This window comes from Botryllus schlosseri, chromosome 7, assembly GCF_051294905.1.
Source record: "Botryllus schlosseri isolate E-star chromosome 7, Bs_hap1, whole genome shotgun sequence".
In the NCBI taxonomy this organism is placed as follows: Eukaryota; Metazoa; Chordata; class Ascidiacea; order Stolidobranchia; family Styelidae; genus Botryllus; species Botryllus schlosseri.
In genome coordinates, this window is record NC_137242.1 from 19660714 (window position 1) to 19677913 (window position 17200).

Genomic DNA, 17200 nt, shown 5'->3' on the forward strand with positions numbered 1-17200 from the left:
TGAAATAACTCCGCTTCTACGGCTTGGAATTGAGTCAAATTTGTTTTGCATAGTTTTTGAAGACAGCCCAACAATTTCATGGGGTTGGCAGAAAAATTTGAAAAAAAAATTTTTTTTGCGTTTTTGGGCAAATCCAAAATTTTCAAACTCTACGTAACCCGCGAATATTTGTCGGAATGAATTCAAATTTGGTATGCGTCGTTTTTTAAGGCAACCTAACGATTTAATCAAGTAACCAGCAAGATTCAGGAAAAAAAGTTATTTTTGAACAGCCCTACTGAACAGGCAACACAATGACTTGAACTCGAGTCATAACACTATGACTCGGAATCGACCCGTTGCTCGCCCACTTGGACTCGGTGTTAAATTGAAAATGACTCGAGTCAAAACTACAAAAGTGAGATTGTCTTGTGACCCGGACCTTTGCGACTTGGTTACAACCTTGCCGATACTTCCGTGAAACATGGTTATTACTCCATGTCTATTTCGTGTCTACATTATGCACTGGGCAGAATTTTGCTAGTTTCATATGCTCAGGGAAGCACCCTAGTTTGGCAAACATGTTGGAAAAATATGATATAGATTCATGTACTAGACCTGTAAGGAGTTGATTTGGGATCTGGTGATGTCATGCTGCTTTCCGGAATACAAGAGAGTAGATTAGACCTTCAACTTCTGCTGGTGGTGATGATTTGAAGAACACGAACGTGCTGAACTTTGTGAGGTATGCTATCTGACCGATTACAGACGCTGTGTGGGATTTCGACATCGCATTGTCTTGCTCAGCCGCTGCCACATTGATTTCTGAATCCAAAGCAATCTGGTTAAGTAATAGATTAATGTTTGCATTGTCACATGCAGCCCGAGGTAGAAAGCAAGATAACTTCATAATGGGCGGGTCATCAGGATTTGCTCATAAGAGCCAAGTAGGGAGCAATAAATACAAATCAGATATTCTTCAGTGACAAAAATTAGCCAATTTGAAGTACTTGGCAGTTGAATCTTGACCACTGGTTCCAAACTAACCATACTATGCTGATCTCAAATGAACACCAATTCACAAAATAACAGTCCATAATTGATTACGATCAAACTACTTCAACGTACTTGTGCGGAAAACTCGGAAATACAGTGCATGTAATGTTCGCCAGTCCCTGCTGACACGAACCAATATCAATTGATATAATTTATGGTGGGATCGACGAACTTCCTCAACTCATCCTGTTGCCAGTCTAAGGTATTTATTATTACCTCGTACAACAGGTGCCGCGTGATTATGTGTGCCACGGCCACCGATCCCATGCTGGCTAATTAGGGCTGGTCAAATCAAGCATTAACCTAAGCTAGTAAGCTTCAAGATGTGCCAAGTATTTGAATGTCACTCATTAACATATTATAACAGTAAGGGTAACTTTAAAAGTCCAAATACGTATACCTTTTTGCGACTGTATGAAAGATAATGCCAGTTACACGTCTTCCATAATAACAATTTCGTGCTTCCTTTTCAATGATTATTTCATGGTGCTTTGTGACAATGCAGTCAATGCTGAGGCTAAAACATAGAAATTGTTGTTGTCAAGAGTGACGGTAGCATTATGGTAAGCCTAAATGATTTGGACATAGGCCTACACGATGATATGATAGGGTTACCGGCACAATTCGTTTTTGGAAATGTCCTCCGAGGACGCCTACATGTCCTTATTTATGAGAAATCGTCCTACTTTTCAGCTTTTCGAGACAAGAAATCGGCATAAACGACGCTAAATAGGAAATTCGTGGTTTGAACGAAAGAGGTGACCTTTTTTCTTACTCTGGACAAATTTATATACAATTTTTTCCGAATTTTACTCCACAATTCCAAGTCTGATATGACCCTGGTATGACCAATTGCAGTTTGAAGGCTCTCCCGCTGATAAAAACTCTTCAGTACTGAGAGGTTGTTGCCTAAAATATCGATTCTAAATCGTCGACATGACTTTTTGTAATAGATACCAGTACTCAATTTGGATTTGAGTACTCGAATTATTCCGTTCATTCTTGACTACCGGTATATAGTACATGCTGTAAACCGATTCATATTCTGAAAGCAGTTTCGAGTTCCTAGATCTAGATCTATAGGCTCCTAGTAGGGTTACCATATTTTGGAATCACGACAGGAGGACACTTCTTCAAAATTTCCAAACTTACAATACCGGAGGTAAATCCTGAAAAAAATGGTAAATTTTGTCAGGTGGTTGACTAAAAGAAGCGTTACTTCAGTGCTGATTCAAGGAATCTCAGTCGAATTTGGCCGTAAATTTGACCAAAATTCTTTAAAGTGAGGGCAAAATCTCAAAAAAGAGGACATTTAGGCGTCCTCGGAGGAAATTTTCAAAAACCTGAAAAAGGCGGACAAATCCTCCTAAAAGAGGACGTATGGTAACCCTTCTATATAGCTAAGAGCCTACGAGAACTGCGTCTTATATACCGGTGTCACATAAAAACAGAAATAGTCGGGTGTTGCACTAGATTCTAAAGAGGTTTGATATATTACTCGCATTATCACTGTACCTTTTTCTGTCGGCCCCTATTTCATCAGTCTACGACGATCGATCTAATTATTTCTCGGCAACTTGAATCTCCCAGCGTTAACTGCATTTAACGACTATCGCAGTATCGCAGAGTAACTAGAAATAAGCGAGTGATTTCAGAAATCAGCTCAATAGCTGAGACACCAGTGTTGTTTTATGGGCATTGGGTATTCATCCGTGGCGAACATGCCGACTAAAATAATCGCTTGCGACGTTATGAAATGCTATCGCCGCCGTACACCAAAAATCTAATAAAATATGCGCACCCTTTTCTTTTCGTGAAATTTCGCATAAATCGAGATTTCTTTTTAGAAATTAACTATTCGTCAGGCACATTGGCGTGACGTCGTGCAAGTACCGAATGGTGTGTTACGTCATAGTCGACCCGAAAGATAATATTTCTCCCATGGAAAACCATTCAGTTTTCCATGATTTCTCCTGTCTTCTGTGCTGGACGAAAAGTCGAATAGCCAGTTAGCTAGGGTTACCATACGTCCTACGTAAAGTTGTTCATACAACCCAAGGACATCTAGAACTCCGGGGTGGACACATTTTTTCGAGGCGCCCTGAAGTAGGTATATAGGCCTATGTCGATACAACCAAGCAGCTACAAAAGACTTCGCAAAACATGAAGGACATGTCTTTTGTACATATTTATTAGGAAATAACAAGAGAGATGTCAGTTGTCACGGTGACGCCACAGTCAGTTGCCGCGGTGTGACGTCACCATGACGCAATTTAGCATTTTGCAGAAGCCTCCGAAGTCAGTTTGCGAATCTTTCGGAAGTTTCAGTTGGTTCAGCCAGTCCTCCACGATCTGTCATGTCAAAAATCGTTTTATATCGCTCAGGAATGCAGCCATTATTATCTGGAACATTAATAATACCGGATATGAGCACGCTTCCGCAGTCGTCACAATTCCTACGGCGGAAAATTGAGCGATCAATCTATCCACTAACAAAGACTACAACAAATGCATCAGTATCATCCAAATTATTATTATTAATATTTCACATTTTACAGTGGTGCTTCTCGCCTTCTTCAGGCTATGTGCACCACGACACAAATATTTGTTTTGTTCATGAGTCTTTGTCTTTTCAGTAATCTTGGGGACGACTTTTTCAATCATTCGCACATTCAGACGTCAGTCTCTCTCGCAACCATGCGTCCCCGTCGAGGTCTTTGCTGCCGACTTCTAGCACGGCTCACTTTCAGTCTGTGAGGTCGGCGATGAGGAGCCCAGAGAAACCTCCGACACATAGAAGTTGGTCCGAACCGTGATTCGAACCACTGCCATTGGTGTCGTGACGCTGGTGCTTAACCAACTGCGCCACTCGCTTCCCGGGTCACTCACGGGCTTCGATTGGGTCGGACATTATTTTCCCGGATAGTAAATATTTCACATTGTCATTTACTTGCAGGTGCTCCGTCAACGATAGCACTGCCCCCATTGTCTGAATACAGGCCATGAAGGTTTCATTGCTGAGACCAGCACAACCCGACTTTTGCCAATTCTTGAAAATGTCTATGGCTCTTCTCAAATAGGAAACACCGGGATGATCGTCACCAATTTGCAGTGGGATGAAAAATGGATTCCTCTTCCGCACGGCTGAAACGAATATTATGTTGCATTAGCCAAAGTCAAAAATTACAGCGAGAAACCTATATACCAGTGGTCAGGAACCTTTTTCGCCTGAAGAGCCATTAGCCCTATATTTTCCATTTCACCTCCGAAAGAGCCATACATGTCAATTATTACGTCACAATTGAGAATTCGTGACGTCATCATAGTACTAATTCGAACCCACTACTATGGGATTCGACGTGGGAGCCATGTGTTCTCTGTAAAAACTTGTAGGCCTAGAATCGTCCTGTGATAACGAAATGCATCGTAAATAGATCAGAATTTATAATAACTGACATAAATCTAATATAAAAAAATCATAGCACTGATTCCAAAAATAAGAATTGATCGACTTCTCAAATCAGTGGTAACGAAATCGTTGCACTACACGCCTAACCGTAGTATTAGATAGCCACTTATCAATTTGGACGTGAATAGCGAAGCGTTGCTTGCCATTTTGATTAGTAATTGGAATGTCACTTCCAAACAGTTCATTTCTCGGCGTGGATCAGGAAGACAACTAGATTGTCATTTAGGCGTCCCCATGTCTGCTGGTCTCTTGATCAACCAACGCATGGTGCAATCCAAGATTACGCAGCGTGCGATGCCGGGTACATCGAATTCGCGAGGGATATTGGTCGTTGGCGCAATAGCAACTAAAATTTGAGGATTTTGTAGAGCTCTTAATCCTGAATACGTCACTGCCTTGACCTCTCGAATACATGATTATGCTACCACGAGGATAATTATTCTGGCAGTTGAGTAAATTTACCAACAAGTTGTTGCAATATCGATAAATTTAAGTTTAAAATAAAAAAATTGGCGAAGAGCCAAATCTTATACCCAGAGGTGGTCAGTAACGAAGTACTTCTACTTTTTTGAAGTACTCAAGTAGTTTTCCTCTACTTCTGGTGCTTACTCAAGTAGATCTGATTTTCGCTACTTCTACTTTTACTTCGTAATATCTTGTGATCTACTTACTTACTTTTCGCTATTTTCTGTTTATCAAGTAGAAGTAGTTTAATCCTCCAATGATAAAGATAGCTTAACAAATTTCGGTACTGTTTTCATGGAGTACCAACAATTAATTTTCATTAAAGTCAAGTAAAGTCCAGAACTTTTGTTGCGCTTCGCGCACAGTAGTTTTGGAGTGTCAAGTATATGATTTCACGAAAGTATCGGTGAATATAATTTAGGCACCGGACTGCGTGGTTCCGCCCACACCGCATTGTCGCCCATTTCAAATATTTCATCGCAGTAAATATGGTCCACCATAACGCTTGAAACTACCGTTTCGCAATCTAGCAATTGCCTATCACATCGTAATCTACAAGCCCATGACGTGGCCTAATCTGGAAAAGTAGACTCCGGCTGTTTTGAACGTTACATCTATTTTAGCAGACCACCTTTCTGGACTAAAGACGTGAAATATATTTTCCGCTTTTTTGTATTTCTCTTTCAATTCCGAGTATCCTACTTTGAGTTTTAAATAATTTCAGTTCTTTTGTCTGCAGAACATGTTGATTGTTGAAGTATAAAAGCAAGTGTAGTAATGCCTCTGTTTTCTGAAAATAAAGCTTCACTATATACAATTTTACGATCCACCATATTTTTTATTAACGTATAAGCGTCTCCGATACAGCTTATCCGCATTGCTCTATAGGGGCCTGATAATCTGGGGTAGAGCGTCATGTCATGATATTTTCTAACGGGGTATTTGAGTAAACAAAGGGTTATTATCGAATTTTCATATCAATGCTATAATTTGCATCCCATGATGCGGACGAATGCTTATTCTGTCAAAAATTGATACCTCCTGGGATGCATCAATACGAATCAAGCTCTCTGCACCTCCCGCATAGCTCAATTTGCAGCTTTTGACAGTCAATGCGTACAAATTACGAGCGTTTTCAAAACTACTCACTTACTTGAGTAGATTTAAAGTCAGTCAATTCTACTTCTACTTCAAGTAGTTTTGGGTTGCTTATAAAATAAGTACTTCTACTTGTACTTGAGTAGATTTTCTCGTCGATACTTCTACTTCTACTTGAGTAGCGTTCTTGACTACTTTGACCACCTCTGCTTATACCCATAAGAGTCATATATGGCTCGTGAGCCATAGGTTCCCGACCACTGCTATATGGTATAACGAAACTTTTATCTTTACTTGGGCTTTTAACAGACATGATATTCCAAATGGTTTTGATGAATTCAACATAATGTGCAGTTTGCAGCGAAGTTCGATCGATGCTGGTGGGATTGGGGGAAACTTTTTTGAGTTGATATGCAACTTTCAATGTCTTGCCTTCTTCTATCTATAGCATAGAGGGTTTTGATATGAAGGAACTTCGCATGGCATGACGCTGCCAGTATATCCTCATTGTCTTTAGTAGGGGGTGCATCTGCTTCTTATTCCCTAAATGGTTGAAGATGTTTTTGAAGTTGTGGGTGAAATCGAAAATTTTAGTTCCTGATGAAATTTCCAGTTTCAACAACTGCTATAATCCTAATTACATTAAGATTTTAAACGTCATTGTTGCATCGTACTGCCTAAACACTGATGCTAGATCTTGAATGATACTGGACCTTGCACCGACTAGAAGATGTCTCTGTACTAGTAGTAACTGGCAACTGGCGAACGTGCGTGGCTGTTTGCTGATGAATTTATGGTCTGTTTGGCAAGCATCTGTTCAGAGTGCGTAAAAAGGAACAAATTTATGGAGAAAACAGATATTTCCTCATAAGGTCATGTCAATGCCATGTATAATATGCCCCCTGAATCTAAGAAGAATTTAAATCGAAGGGGCTTACGATGTCGAGGTATAGCCACTGCGAGTATACTCAATTAGGCCACGTTTTGTAGAATGTTACTGCTAAGAAGCGCATTTTCTGTCATCCCAAAAGTACTCCATTGAAATAATTTTTGTCGAACCCTGCGATCGTGATTGCTTATTTTAATATTTTTGGATATGACTATAAGGGGGGTGATTGCGAAAATTTTCACTATCGTCAAGGGGGATGTGTCTGAAAAAGTTTGAGAACCACTGGCCTAAAGCGAGAGAGAGGACCTTTTTTTGGCTTGTACGTGCCTAGTGTTGCAACAGCTGAATATTTCGCAACCGGAGACATATTGCAGATTGATCATTACTCTTCAAAATCGTGTACCCCGAAAACCGATTTAAGCACCTATGGACAATTAGACTTATATACTTCGAAAATTACGGTCAACATGAGGGTAATCCTCTTAGGCTAAGGTTTTCTCGCTGACGATCTTTCTGGCACACTTCTCGAAGTTCCATATTGGCCGGAACTTCATGTGTCTTCGTGCATCGTGGCGTGGTAATGGCCGACGCCGAAATGCCTATTTCTATTTTCTATAACTATGAGTATTTTTACGTGGGGGAGTCGTCAAAACATGATGTGTAAATTATTTTCATTCATCGAAATAATTTAGGGCACCCTTCGAGCTCACCTCCCCCTCGATCGGGATTTGGGTTGCAGCAGTTTCGGTCCTGGTAATAGGTCAAAGTCTAGTCGTTCTTTTCGGAACTTTAGTATTGGAAATATTTCGCGATTTAATCGCGCTCGTGGACCACTCGACTATACTAAACCATATAATAATTGTATGTGGTATATTCAGGGTCAAATCAAGATTGCTATAACAACAATCGGGGACGGTCTCGTCCCCTGTGGTTCGAACCAGATGTACGCATCCCGAATTCACGAGTGCGATTGGCAATACGGGGAAATTAATGATATATTGGATTTTGTTTTAGTGCTTTGTGTGACTAAGTAAGTCAGCTGCGAATGGAATGCATATAGGCCTATCTGCTCACATTGAATTTAGTACTCTACCCAGTTATTAATTTTAACATGAATGTATTCCAAACAAAGCAACTCATATTGTATAACGTTTATGTGAGTTTGTGGACCACAACAGCACCAGATAGCATCATCCTTTACTATACGACGAAAAAATATTCTGACGATTTAATTTTGTAGCTCTTAAATACAAGTTTACTTAGTTATTCCTTTCATGCACAAAGCTTAAAAGCATATTTTACGCGCAAGGGGCTCTCACACTCAAAAGTGATACACAGTGCCTCCTTCGATATGCACACGCTGTGCGCTGCAGGATATAATACCTAGTTCGAAACATTTTGTTGAAAATTACCCTAGCAAGCGTGACGGTAATGTTTTAACGGGAAATTGGCGATCTAAAAGTACGCGCAACACATTTTACATGAATTATAATAACCCTCTACATTTATGAAAACATATGTAGCAAATGTCGACGCGGAGCGCGACTAAAAATTTCCTGATTTGACATGTTTTGCGGAATTTTAATTTGCTCTGAATACTCTACTTCGAAGCCATTTTTCTTCAGCTCCCCCTATATCGCCCTCCTGAGTCCAGCGCCCCCTTATCGCCCCCTTATCGTTTTCGCCCCCTTCAAAATCGCCAGCGCCCCTTGGGGGGCGCTGTTAAGAACCACTGGCCTACATCATGTATCTTGCGCGGATTAAAAGAATTGAGTCGCTGATTAAGATCTTATTACGAGATATTCATGTAACATACATATGAATTCCAATTCAAAAAGAATAACGTAACATCGCCGACGATTAGAACTATCAAACGATAAATGTGTATATGTATTACTCCGCGGTTACTCCACCATGACGGTCCGAATGCTGATGTGCCGTCGTCTACCAAGTCCCTTCCACCGCTGTTGCTTTTGCGTTCCAGTAGCTTGACGTGGCTTTCGGATCTCCTTCCCACTGCCACAGCAAATAACATTGCCCAAAACACAATGGCCAGCAAGGATTTCATGATTCCTCCCAACTTCTGATAAGCAAACGTGTCGTTGAAAGGTACAATGGTTTGTAACTGCCGCTTACAAGTCTTAAATTGTACAATGCACGTCCATGTAGGCCCATGTACAATTGTACATTAACGTCAGTTAGGTACGCGTCGCGGCAATGGGATTTCCGGTGAGGTAGGCTATAGGGATGGTGTGAACCTATAAAAGGTTCAGGTTCGTGTGAACGCGAACCTTTTTGAAAGGTCCTGTGTGAACGCGAACGTGAACCTCATGACGTCACGTGACGTCATATTGCTAATTCCAACCCTATCTTTCAATGTAGGGATAGCCTGTATTAATGTACACGATACCTAGCGACGACTCCAGCCACATAATGCCACAATACTGAAGTACATATTGACGTTCTAAACGTCGCTAAAGAGAGAGAGAGAGAGAGTCTTTATTTTCATCCAACCAAAATACATAACACACGGCAGTGATGGTGGTACAGAAAATATGCTTGCACAGTATTCGGTATTAGATAGGAATGATCGATAAGACCGTGAAGGTCATCTAGTCTGATCACACCAGCATCAAACAGGTACACTTGACTCTAAGCAGTCTGGCTGTAAAAAAGGTTACAGTAGTTAAAAAAATAAAATAGAAGAAAAATTAAACGATGGTAGCAAATGATCAATGAAGCAATGTCTGGGCGAGGTAGGGCAACAGTGTTAGTGTAACGACAAGAGGTGATCAAGTAGGGCTTTTTTGAATCTATTATAAGGCAATTCACGGATGTGTGGTGGTAATGCATTCCCGATGATAGGTCCCGAGTAGTCGATAGATCTCTTAGTTAGGTTGCTATTGGGTGGGGGTAAGTAGATATTTCCTTTAGACGAGGATCTCGTGTAGTGGGAGTGGACATTTTTGGCAGGTATGAAAAAGTCATCAAACACAGGAGGCAAACTATTGGAAAAATATTTGAGAATGACTAAATGCATCAACTGAGGCAATAAAATGATATAATGCTCCCATAGAATGAATATCATCCGTCGCTTTGCCAAAAATTTCGACGAGGACTTGCCAGGGAATATAAATTCACGCCCTAACGGTCTTGGCTAGACCGGACAATGTGGTCGGCGTCTGAGTATTGCTTCATTGATATTGAGCAGAATGTAAAACAGGTTTTTGTACTTGATACCGATATTAGGCTACCCCACAAGTTATACAGCTGTAGCCAACACCTTGCTCGCACGGATTTAGCTTTAATGATATACAGTAAACATATGAAGTCAAGATAGACCCCGTACGCCTGCTAGATTTGTTACATCAAAAAACGATATCAATTTCATTGATTGGTTGAATAAGCATCATTCGCTGACTACATGTATAGGGTATGTCGCTCCACTCGCTCGTGATGTTGCGTGATTGTGGGCCAAGCTCACATCAGAGAGTCACTAAACAATAAACATTCACGAACGGAAAGCTAGTAAAATCTTTCAGATTGTCAAGGTAAATGCTCGTGTTGTGTTGATTTCTTATGCTGCCAGCCCCATGCATAGACTGGCCCGCAGTTGAAATGCAATACATTCGAACCAAAGATGTCATAATGAAGTGAAAATTCTAATATATGAAAAAGGTTCACAGTGCAGAACCTACCAAGGTTCTGCTGTGAACGCGAACCTCTAAATTTCCGAGGTTCACACACAGAACGCGAACGTGAACCTCACGTTCACACCATCCCTACTAGGCTACTCGATAACGAGTAACGGCTCTGACTTTAGTTGGACAATCTTGATCTAAAGCTTCAGCAAGCACAGAAGTAGCGAATGCGGTGACAATAGCCGATAGTAGCCTACCTGAACAATTCTCTCCACGATGTGTTTGATGCGAGCCGGCGTTATATATAGGCACATAGGCAGTGACGCTCGATACACAAAAAAAAGGTAGGTATTATGGTTGCGGAAATGACTTGGTACAATTCTTCATTATCAGCGTATCGAGCTCTTGACGCTAGGACATGTGTCGCAGTCGAGACTCGTGGCTCAGCGGTCGTGCAAATCTACGTCTGGCTAGAGCGGCAGGCGAACACTCAGGCTAAACTTGTTTTGTGCGTGATGCTCACGACTTAGTGTGAGTCACGTAAATTATGACATTTATTGAACTTGGTTGAAAATGCGTGCCATTATAACGATGCGTCAGGCAGATATAGACGAACTCCACAAACAGCGTGCCAAATTATAAAATTCATCTGTAAAGAACGTATATAGCAGGGCTCTTCAATCTTTTTCGTCATGGTGCACCCTTTTAACGTTTTAACTCGTACACCAACACCCCTAATCACATAGCACACTGATTCCAAATAGTAACCCTAATCCAGGGGTGTTCAAGTTCATTCTTTTTGTTGATCACGGCCCTTTTTCGATTACATATATAGCATACGGCCGCATTCCGGCAGAGAGTCCTGATAGCCCCTCTGGACTTCAATATACTCGTGCTAAAATCGGCTAGAGGAGACTTGGCACCGCGGAGAGACATTGTGGTGTTCTTTGTCATCACTGATTTCTTGATATAAACCCTGGGTAGGCCGATACAAGATTTCAACAGTAGCAGCAGAACACCATCCGCAGACTTACTATACATATGTATGTATATGTATATATATATTTACCTATTAGGCTACTTTGGGAGACAATCGTACTTATTTTTGTAGCAGTTGGGGGACGAAAAAAATAGGGAGACAATTTTGTGTCCCCCTAATTCTTGGCGACATTTTTCCCTCAGTTGTTATCGTCTGTTAAGCAAATCCGTTTGGGACCACGCTCATTAGTCCCTCATTTGCTCCTTACAAAAGAAATCAAGCCATGAAGTAGCAGGAATTTAGAGTTACAATGGCGACATTTTGACCCCTGTATAAACCCCGTATTTTGAAAAGTGGCATTAAGTCGACAACCAATAGGGGGGATTTTCTTCCACTTTTCGCGTGTATAAAATGACACCGCTTTGCATACATGATAGTTTTTGTTTAGGATTCACTCAGTTTGAACCATTCCGGTATATATAGGGATTTTAAGCATTTATACACTGTGTTAAAAAATGACGACACAAAAAATGCTGACCACCATTGTGATGACTCAACATAAGTTCTAGTTGCGATTTTGGTAGACACCGCGGGTAGTACGATTTTAATGTCGACTCCTAATATTTGGGCCCTTATTAGCTCTTAGCAAAGGCGAAAAGGCACTACATCATTGTTACATGTTGTTCAACACTCGTGATACACATTGTGAAAAAGAATTACTGCTTTACCTTAATACAGCTCCATCAAATATATGTATTGGTTATAGCATGATAAATATTCTGTAGTATTTCTCGCACCCAATATATTGAGCTGATAGGTCGTTGATTTGCTTGTGTCAAGGCCGCTTGAAGATGCTCTGTCAGTTGCGAGCATAAGGAATATACCTTAGGTCAGTTATTCTCAACCTTTTATGTCCTTGCGGACCCCCTTTGGACCGTCTCGAGCCTCCGCGGACACCCTACTTTTATTTCTAATTTAGCTCAAATTATTGTTTCCGCTCAAGCCAGACAGTGTACAGTGCGGTACAAAAGATGCATTGCGACATATTGAACAAAGAGGAGAATGATGAAACTACGAAGCGCGGTATTTATTAAGGGTGCCAAATATTATTTCGTGAATGAACAATTAATATACGCTATTTATTTGAAAATTTTTGAATCTTTTTAATTCTGCTCGCACTATACGCGATTTCATGTAGATAAATGTTTTGATTATTAGGCACCCTTCCTCCACAAAAAATACGCATCATTTATGAAAGTAGGCATCTAAGCGTTGGCCATTACCCCGCCAAGATGTAAGAAGATATATGAAGTTTGGGCGAGCATGGGTCTCATAGAAGTGTGCCAAAAAGATCGTCAGCGAGAACACATTAGTCGAAAGGGATTGCCCTTATGTTGACCGTAAACTTCGATATAAAAATGTATTTGTACGGGTGCCTAAAGTGCTGGCACATTATATTCATGTCGTGGCAATCTGGACCCCACAGGGCAACTGACATCCCATCCCGAATTATTATTGAACAGTGAAAAAATACCAATTTTGAATCGTGCGCTTCTTTTAGTTTAGTAGCCTGCGTATAGGCGAGTTCAATATCGTTTGATTACATACCGCACAGGAAGTCGGACTGAGAGGATACAAAATTTATAGCAATATACACGCAATTATCAATATTTTATAGACCTAATCAATCATTAATTATACAAACATTTTACCAGGTCCACGTGGTCGCATCTAAATGGAGACTGCATAGGTCAAAAGTGCTACATTCGGTCAAAGTGGCGATCACCGAATAGATATAGGATTCTTAATTGTATCAATGTGAGGCGAGATGCTATGTAACAGTCCCTGGATTTATGGCTTTTATACCTATACAAGAATAATATATTGCTCAGAACGCAGTAGTCAAAGCAGATGAATATAAAATGTGACCTAATATGGCCGCGGGTGTAATCATCCCCTCTCCACATCCACAACAATTTCGTTGCTAGAGAGAGGAGAACAGCACCAACTAGCATAATAAATAACAATATATCTCGTAATTTTCGAAATATACGCAAGGTCCAACGGACTATGTGACCCCAAACAGCTTTCCATACTTTCGTAAGTTTGTTTTATTCCATAAATTATTGTAATCACCCTATCATCGTCACCAGAAACACATATCTGAGTCGAAAACGCCTGACATCAATCAAGCGTATACGTTTTACATTAAATTCAACTACGTAGCTCATGTCATCCGCTCATACCATGCAGGAGTGTTGATAGAAAAATCGAGCTGGTTTATTCGTCATCACATACACGGATAAAATGACTCTGCAAAAGCTAACATAAACAAATAATTATGATCAGGCTGAAATGTGGCAACATAGGATTGGAAAGCAGCCAAGTGCAAGTAGTAAATTAGTTGACTTGTTTTTGTCATTTCATAACGTCACAATGCTGAGGCAGGAGAGCGTCAAATCAAACACTTATCAAACATATTATGGTATCAGCTTTAAATACCAGAGGATCGAATTCGCACAATGCGTCGGTTACAACGCTCAGTATAGGCTTACAGCCCACAATTCTACATTGTATACGTTGCACTAACTAATAATTTCCACGAGTACAGATATTTTAGTTTCCCTATTATAAAACACGGTAAGAAGCAGTTAGATTCGGGTATCAATTACGACCCCGTCAGTTCAAGCCAAGGCAAGGCAACATTACATATATTGACTGACTGATGTTGAAGAGATCAGAGCGTATAACGTCATCATCGTTGCTCATTATGGCAGACTAGGGAGTGATATTCACATTTGCGTCTGATTATATGAAGCCTCCGCAGTCCGCATGCACTTATCGGTCACGCATTGAATAGCTCGACGGCAAATTCATTGGAGTGAGTTCCCAGCTATCTTGACGTCTCGATTGTTTGTAGTGGCTGAAAAATAATGCAGCGATGTAGTGCCAAATTGGTAACTACATGCGCAGTACACTCGCGTTTGGAGATGATACACAACTTCAGTAAATTTCAAAACAAAAATGCAGCATGATAGGTTGCTTCATCAAGATTGAGCTACTGAACGGCGGGCCTATATGCAAAAATTTGGGTGGATTCACAAAAATGATCATAAAATCCGAACCCCGGGACTTGTACCAACGCCTAACGTATCGCCAGATTCTGCGTTTCAATGCTCAACCAATTGAGCTAATTTGACGGCGACTGCGATGGGATATCATAGTTTAATTATCCCGAGTGTTCTCGATTTCTCATCTGAGAAAAGAGAAAACTGGTATTCATTTGGCCGTGACGCCATTTCTAATCCTTATTATGTTATAGTGATCGCTTGACCGAATTCTCAGCTGTATCATCTATCGAAAGAGTCCTGAGTGACGTGTTTACCTTATGCAGTTATCAAGTAATGAACTCAGACGTACATGCGATTTGAGCGTGCGTGTTGCGGTTTGCGTAAGATGACTCACACCGCGTGTCGATTACACAACGCGGCAGCCACTTCACAGTCACTAAGCTATTGTTTTTGTGATCAATGATAACTAATCTAATGATAACGAATAAAGTATTGTTATCCATGGCATTAGACATCTAGCAAATCTGCCAATTCGAAAGACAATCATAATACAGGGTATATTGTCTCACATAGGTGACACGCGGGCGTCGTTTCTACGCAGTATAAGTGATGTTTCTTTCATATCAATATGAAAGGCAATACACATCACCACGTGCGATTTATTGGCGTCATGATCGGCATACGTCCTTTCCTATCCAGAACTTATGATATCGCTGTTTATGGCGCGTTATTATATACACCAGTCAGCTAAATTACGGCAAAGTCTGCGGGCTCATTTGTACGGCCTCACTAGTCACGTTGGCAATTTTTTGCTACGCCAGTGTCCAATAGATTGATAGTAATGAATTCTTTTGAATTGCAGCTATCTCGTACAATTTGCAAGTGCCTAAAAGTCTCATAAAAGCAAATATGTTGCCATGGCGGACGGGCATTTGTGAAAATTCAATCATGCCTGCCGACATCGTTAGCCGCGTAATGTTTTGCCGTATAGAACCTACACTTTTAACAGGTTTTATCATCATAAAATAGCTTATAAATGGCTGGGTACTTATGTGTCGATAGAAGCCATCCACAGCACAGTACTGCAACATCATAAGACCATCATAACGCATTATATCTCCGATTAGGTGAAGCGTGTTCAGGGAAGACTTTGCATGTCTGGTCTTACCGACACGCACAAAATTCGTTTTTCTGTATTCAACCAGCATTTGAGCAGGTTATACGCTGCTCGCGTATATGATATATAGCTTGATGTACGCGTATTGATAAAAATTATCATTACAAAAAGACTGTAACCGTCTATGACCGGTACAACGCCAGATATCTTAGATCAAAGGAGGCGTGTTAGTGAACAATTGCGTCCGTCTCACGACCGAGACAATCGTATCGATCAGGCATAGGCCACACACTGGATTTTAAAAAGAATCAATGAAACGAAAATGCAGATGTTATCGTAACTATATGCTCTCTCAAACAGCGTTTAAATACGATTTATCAATATTTAGAAACTATCTAGTTGAACTATTTGAAATTAATCGGGAAACAATATAAAGTTAACGCGAAATATAAAGTTAGCTTGAAATATAACACAACAGAAGAGAAATGCATTCTTTACTCAATACTCACTTTTTGTCATGGAAATGGAGTCGGCGTGGCGATCCATTTTTACACGCTATTTGTACGCAGAATTCAGCAGCTATGTAGAATACTCTTCAATACGCACAACGGATCGTTCGATGAAAACACTGATTGGGAAGTAACTCCATCACGCATGGCATGTTTGCATCTTAAACTTTTCTTATGAGATTCGTGTTTATAGGATTCATGCTAATATACTTGTCATGAAACTTGGGGGCCATGAGCTGCTAATAACATCATCTTCATCATTCTACATCATCTGCTATTACATCTTCCAAAGTAACGTCCATTTACTATAACCTGCTTAAGTGCTAAAACGCTGAAACTAATCCTTCAATCACTCGGTGACAGCGGACATGAGACCTTACCAGTTGATGGCACGCAATTGGTCGCACGTACGTATACAACACTAAAGTCATCGACCTAATTCAACATTGTGAATTGCGCCTATCTCTGTAAGTAAGGCGGCATGTTAAATTTTTTGTGATAAAAGTAGGCTATTCCTATGCTACTGATCGATCTGTATATTCTGCGAATTCGGTAGCCTTTGGGAGACAAAAACCGACTTTTCAAACGCCAATACCGGGCCAACCCCGGGTCCCAAGCCGTTGAATCGGATATCATCGCGTTCAGTTCGATGAGAGGAAAACGGGGATAACTCTGTCGAACCCCTAGGACCAGCGGTTGTCGATCGGTATTTCGATTTCTGTTCTGATACCGACCGATCGAAAAACCAATTGCGTAACCCGTATTGACGTACCATCACGGGTTTTTGGAAGAAAACTTTTTTCTACGCGTCCCAGCCCCATTTCCCGGGCATCGTTGGAATCGTAATCGAATTACGCGTCTGCCGGTACCAAATTTATCCGGCTACGATATTCGGTTGGCGAGAAATCGGTGATTAAAAAAACTGTG

General features: G+C 40.7%; 2 long non-coding RNA genes across 4 annotated transcripts in view; both read right to left on the reverse strand.

The window, feature by feature from the left end:
• LOC145442944 (uncharacterized) overlaps positions 1-2724 on the reverse strand; it is a 28169-nt gene extending 25445 nt beyond the window's left edge. Inside the window, exons 1-3 of one of the 3 annotated variants that reach the window (XR_013916187.1) lie at positions 2551-2722; positions 1436-1552; positions 598-804 (exon numbers count right to left, since the gene is read on the reverse strand). This is a non-coding gene — a long non-coding RNA (uncharacterized LOC145442944). Of the gene's footprint in view, positions 1-597; positions 805-1435; positions 1553-2533 lie in introns of all 3 variants that reach the window. The other 2 variants (XR_013916189.1, XR_013916188.1) reach the window with 2 other exon arrangements.
• Positions 2725-13832: 11108 nt separating this feature from the next.
• On the reverse strand, positions 13833-16916 carry LOC145442733 (uncharacterized). The gene is made up of 2 exons (XR_013916145.1): positions 16274-16916; positions 13833-14499 (listed from the first exon to the last, which is right to left on the reverse strand). It is a non-coding gene; the product is annotated as an uncharacterized LOC145442733 (long non-coding RNA).
• Positions 16917-17200: the final 284 nt, after the last annotated feature.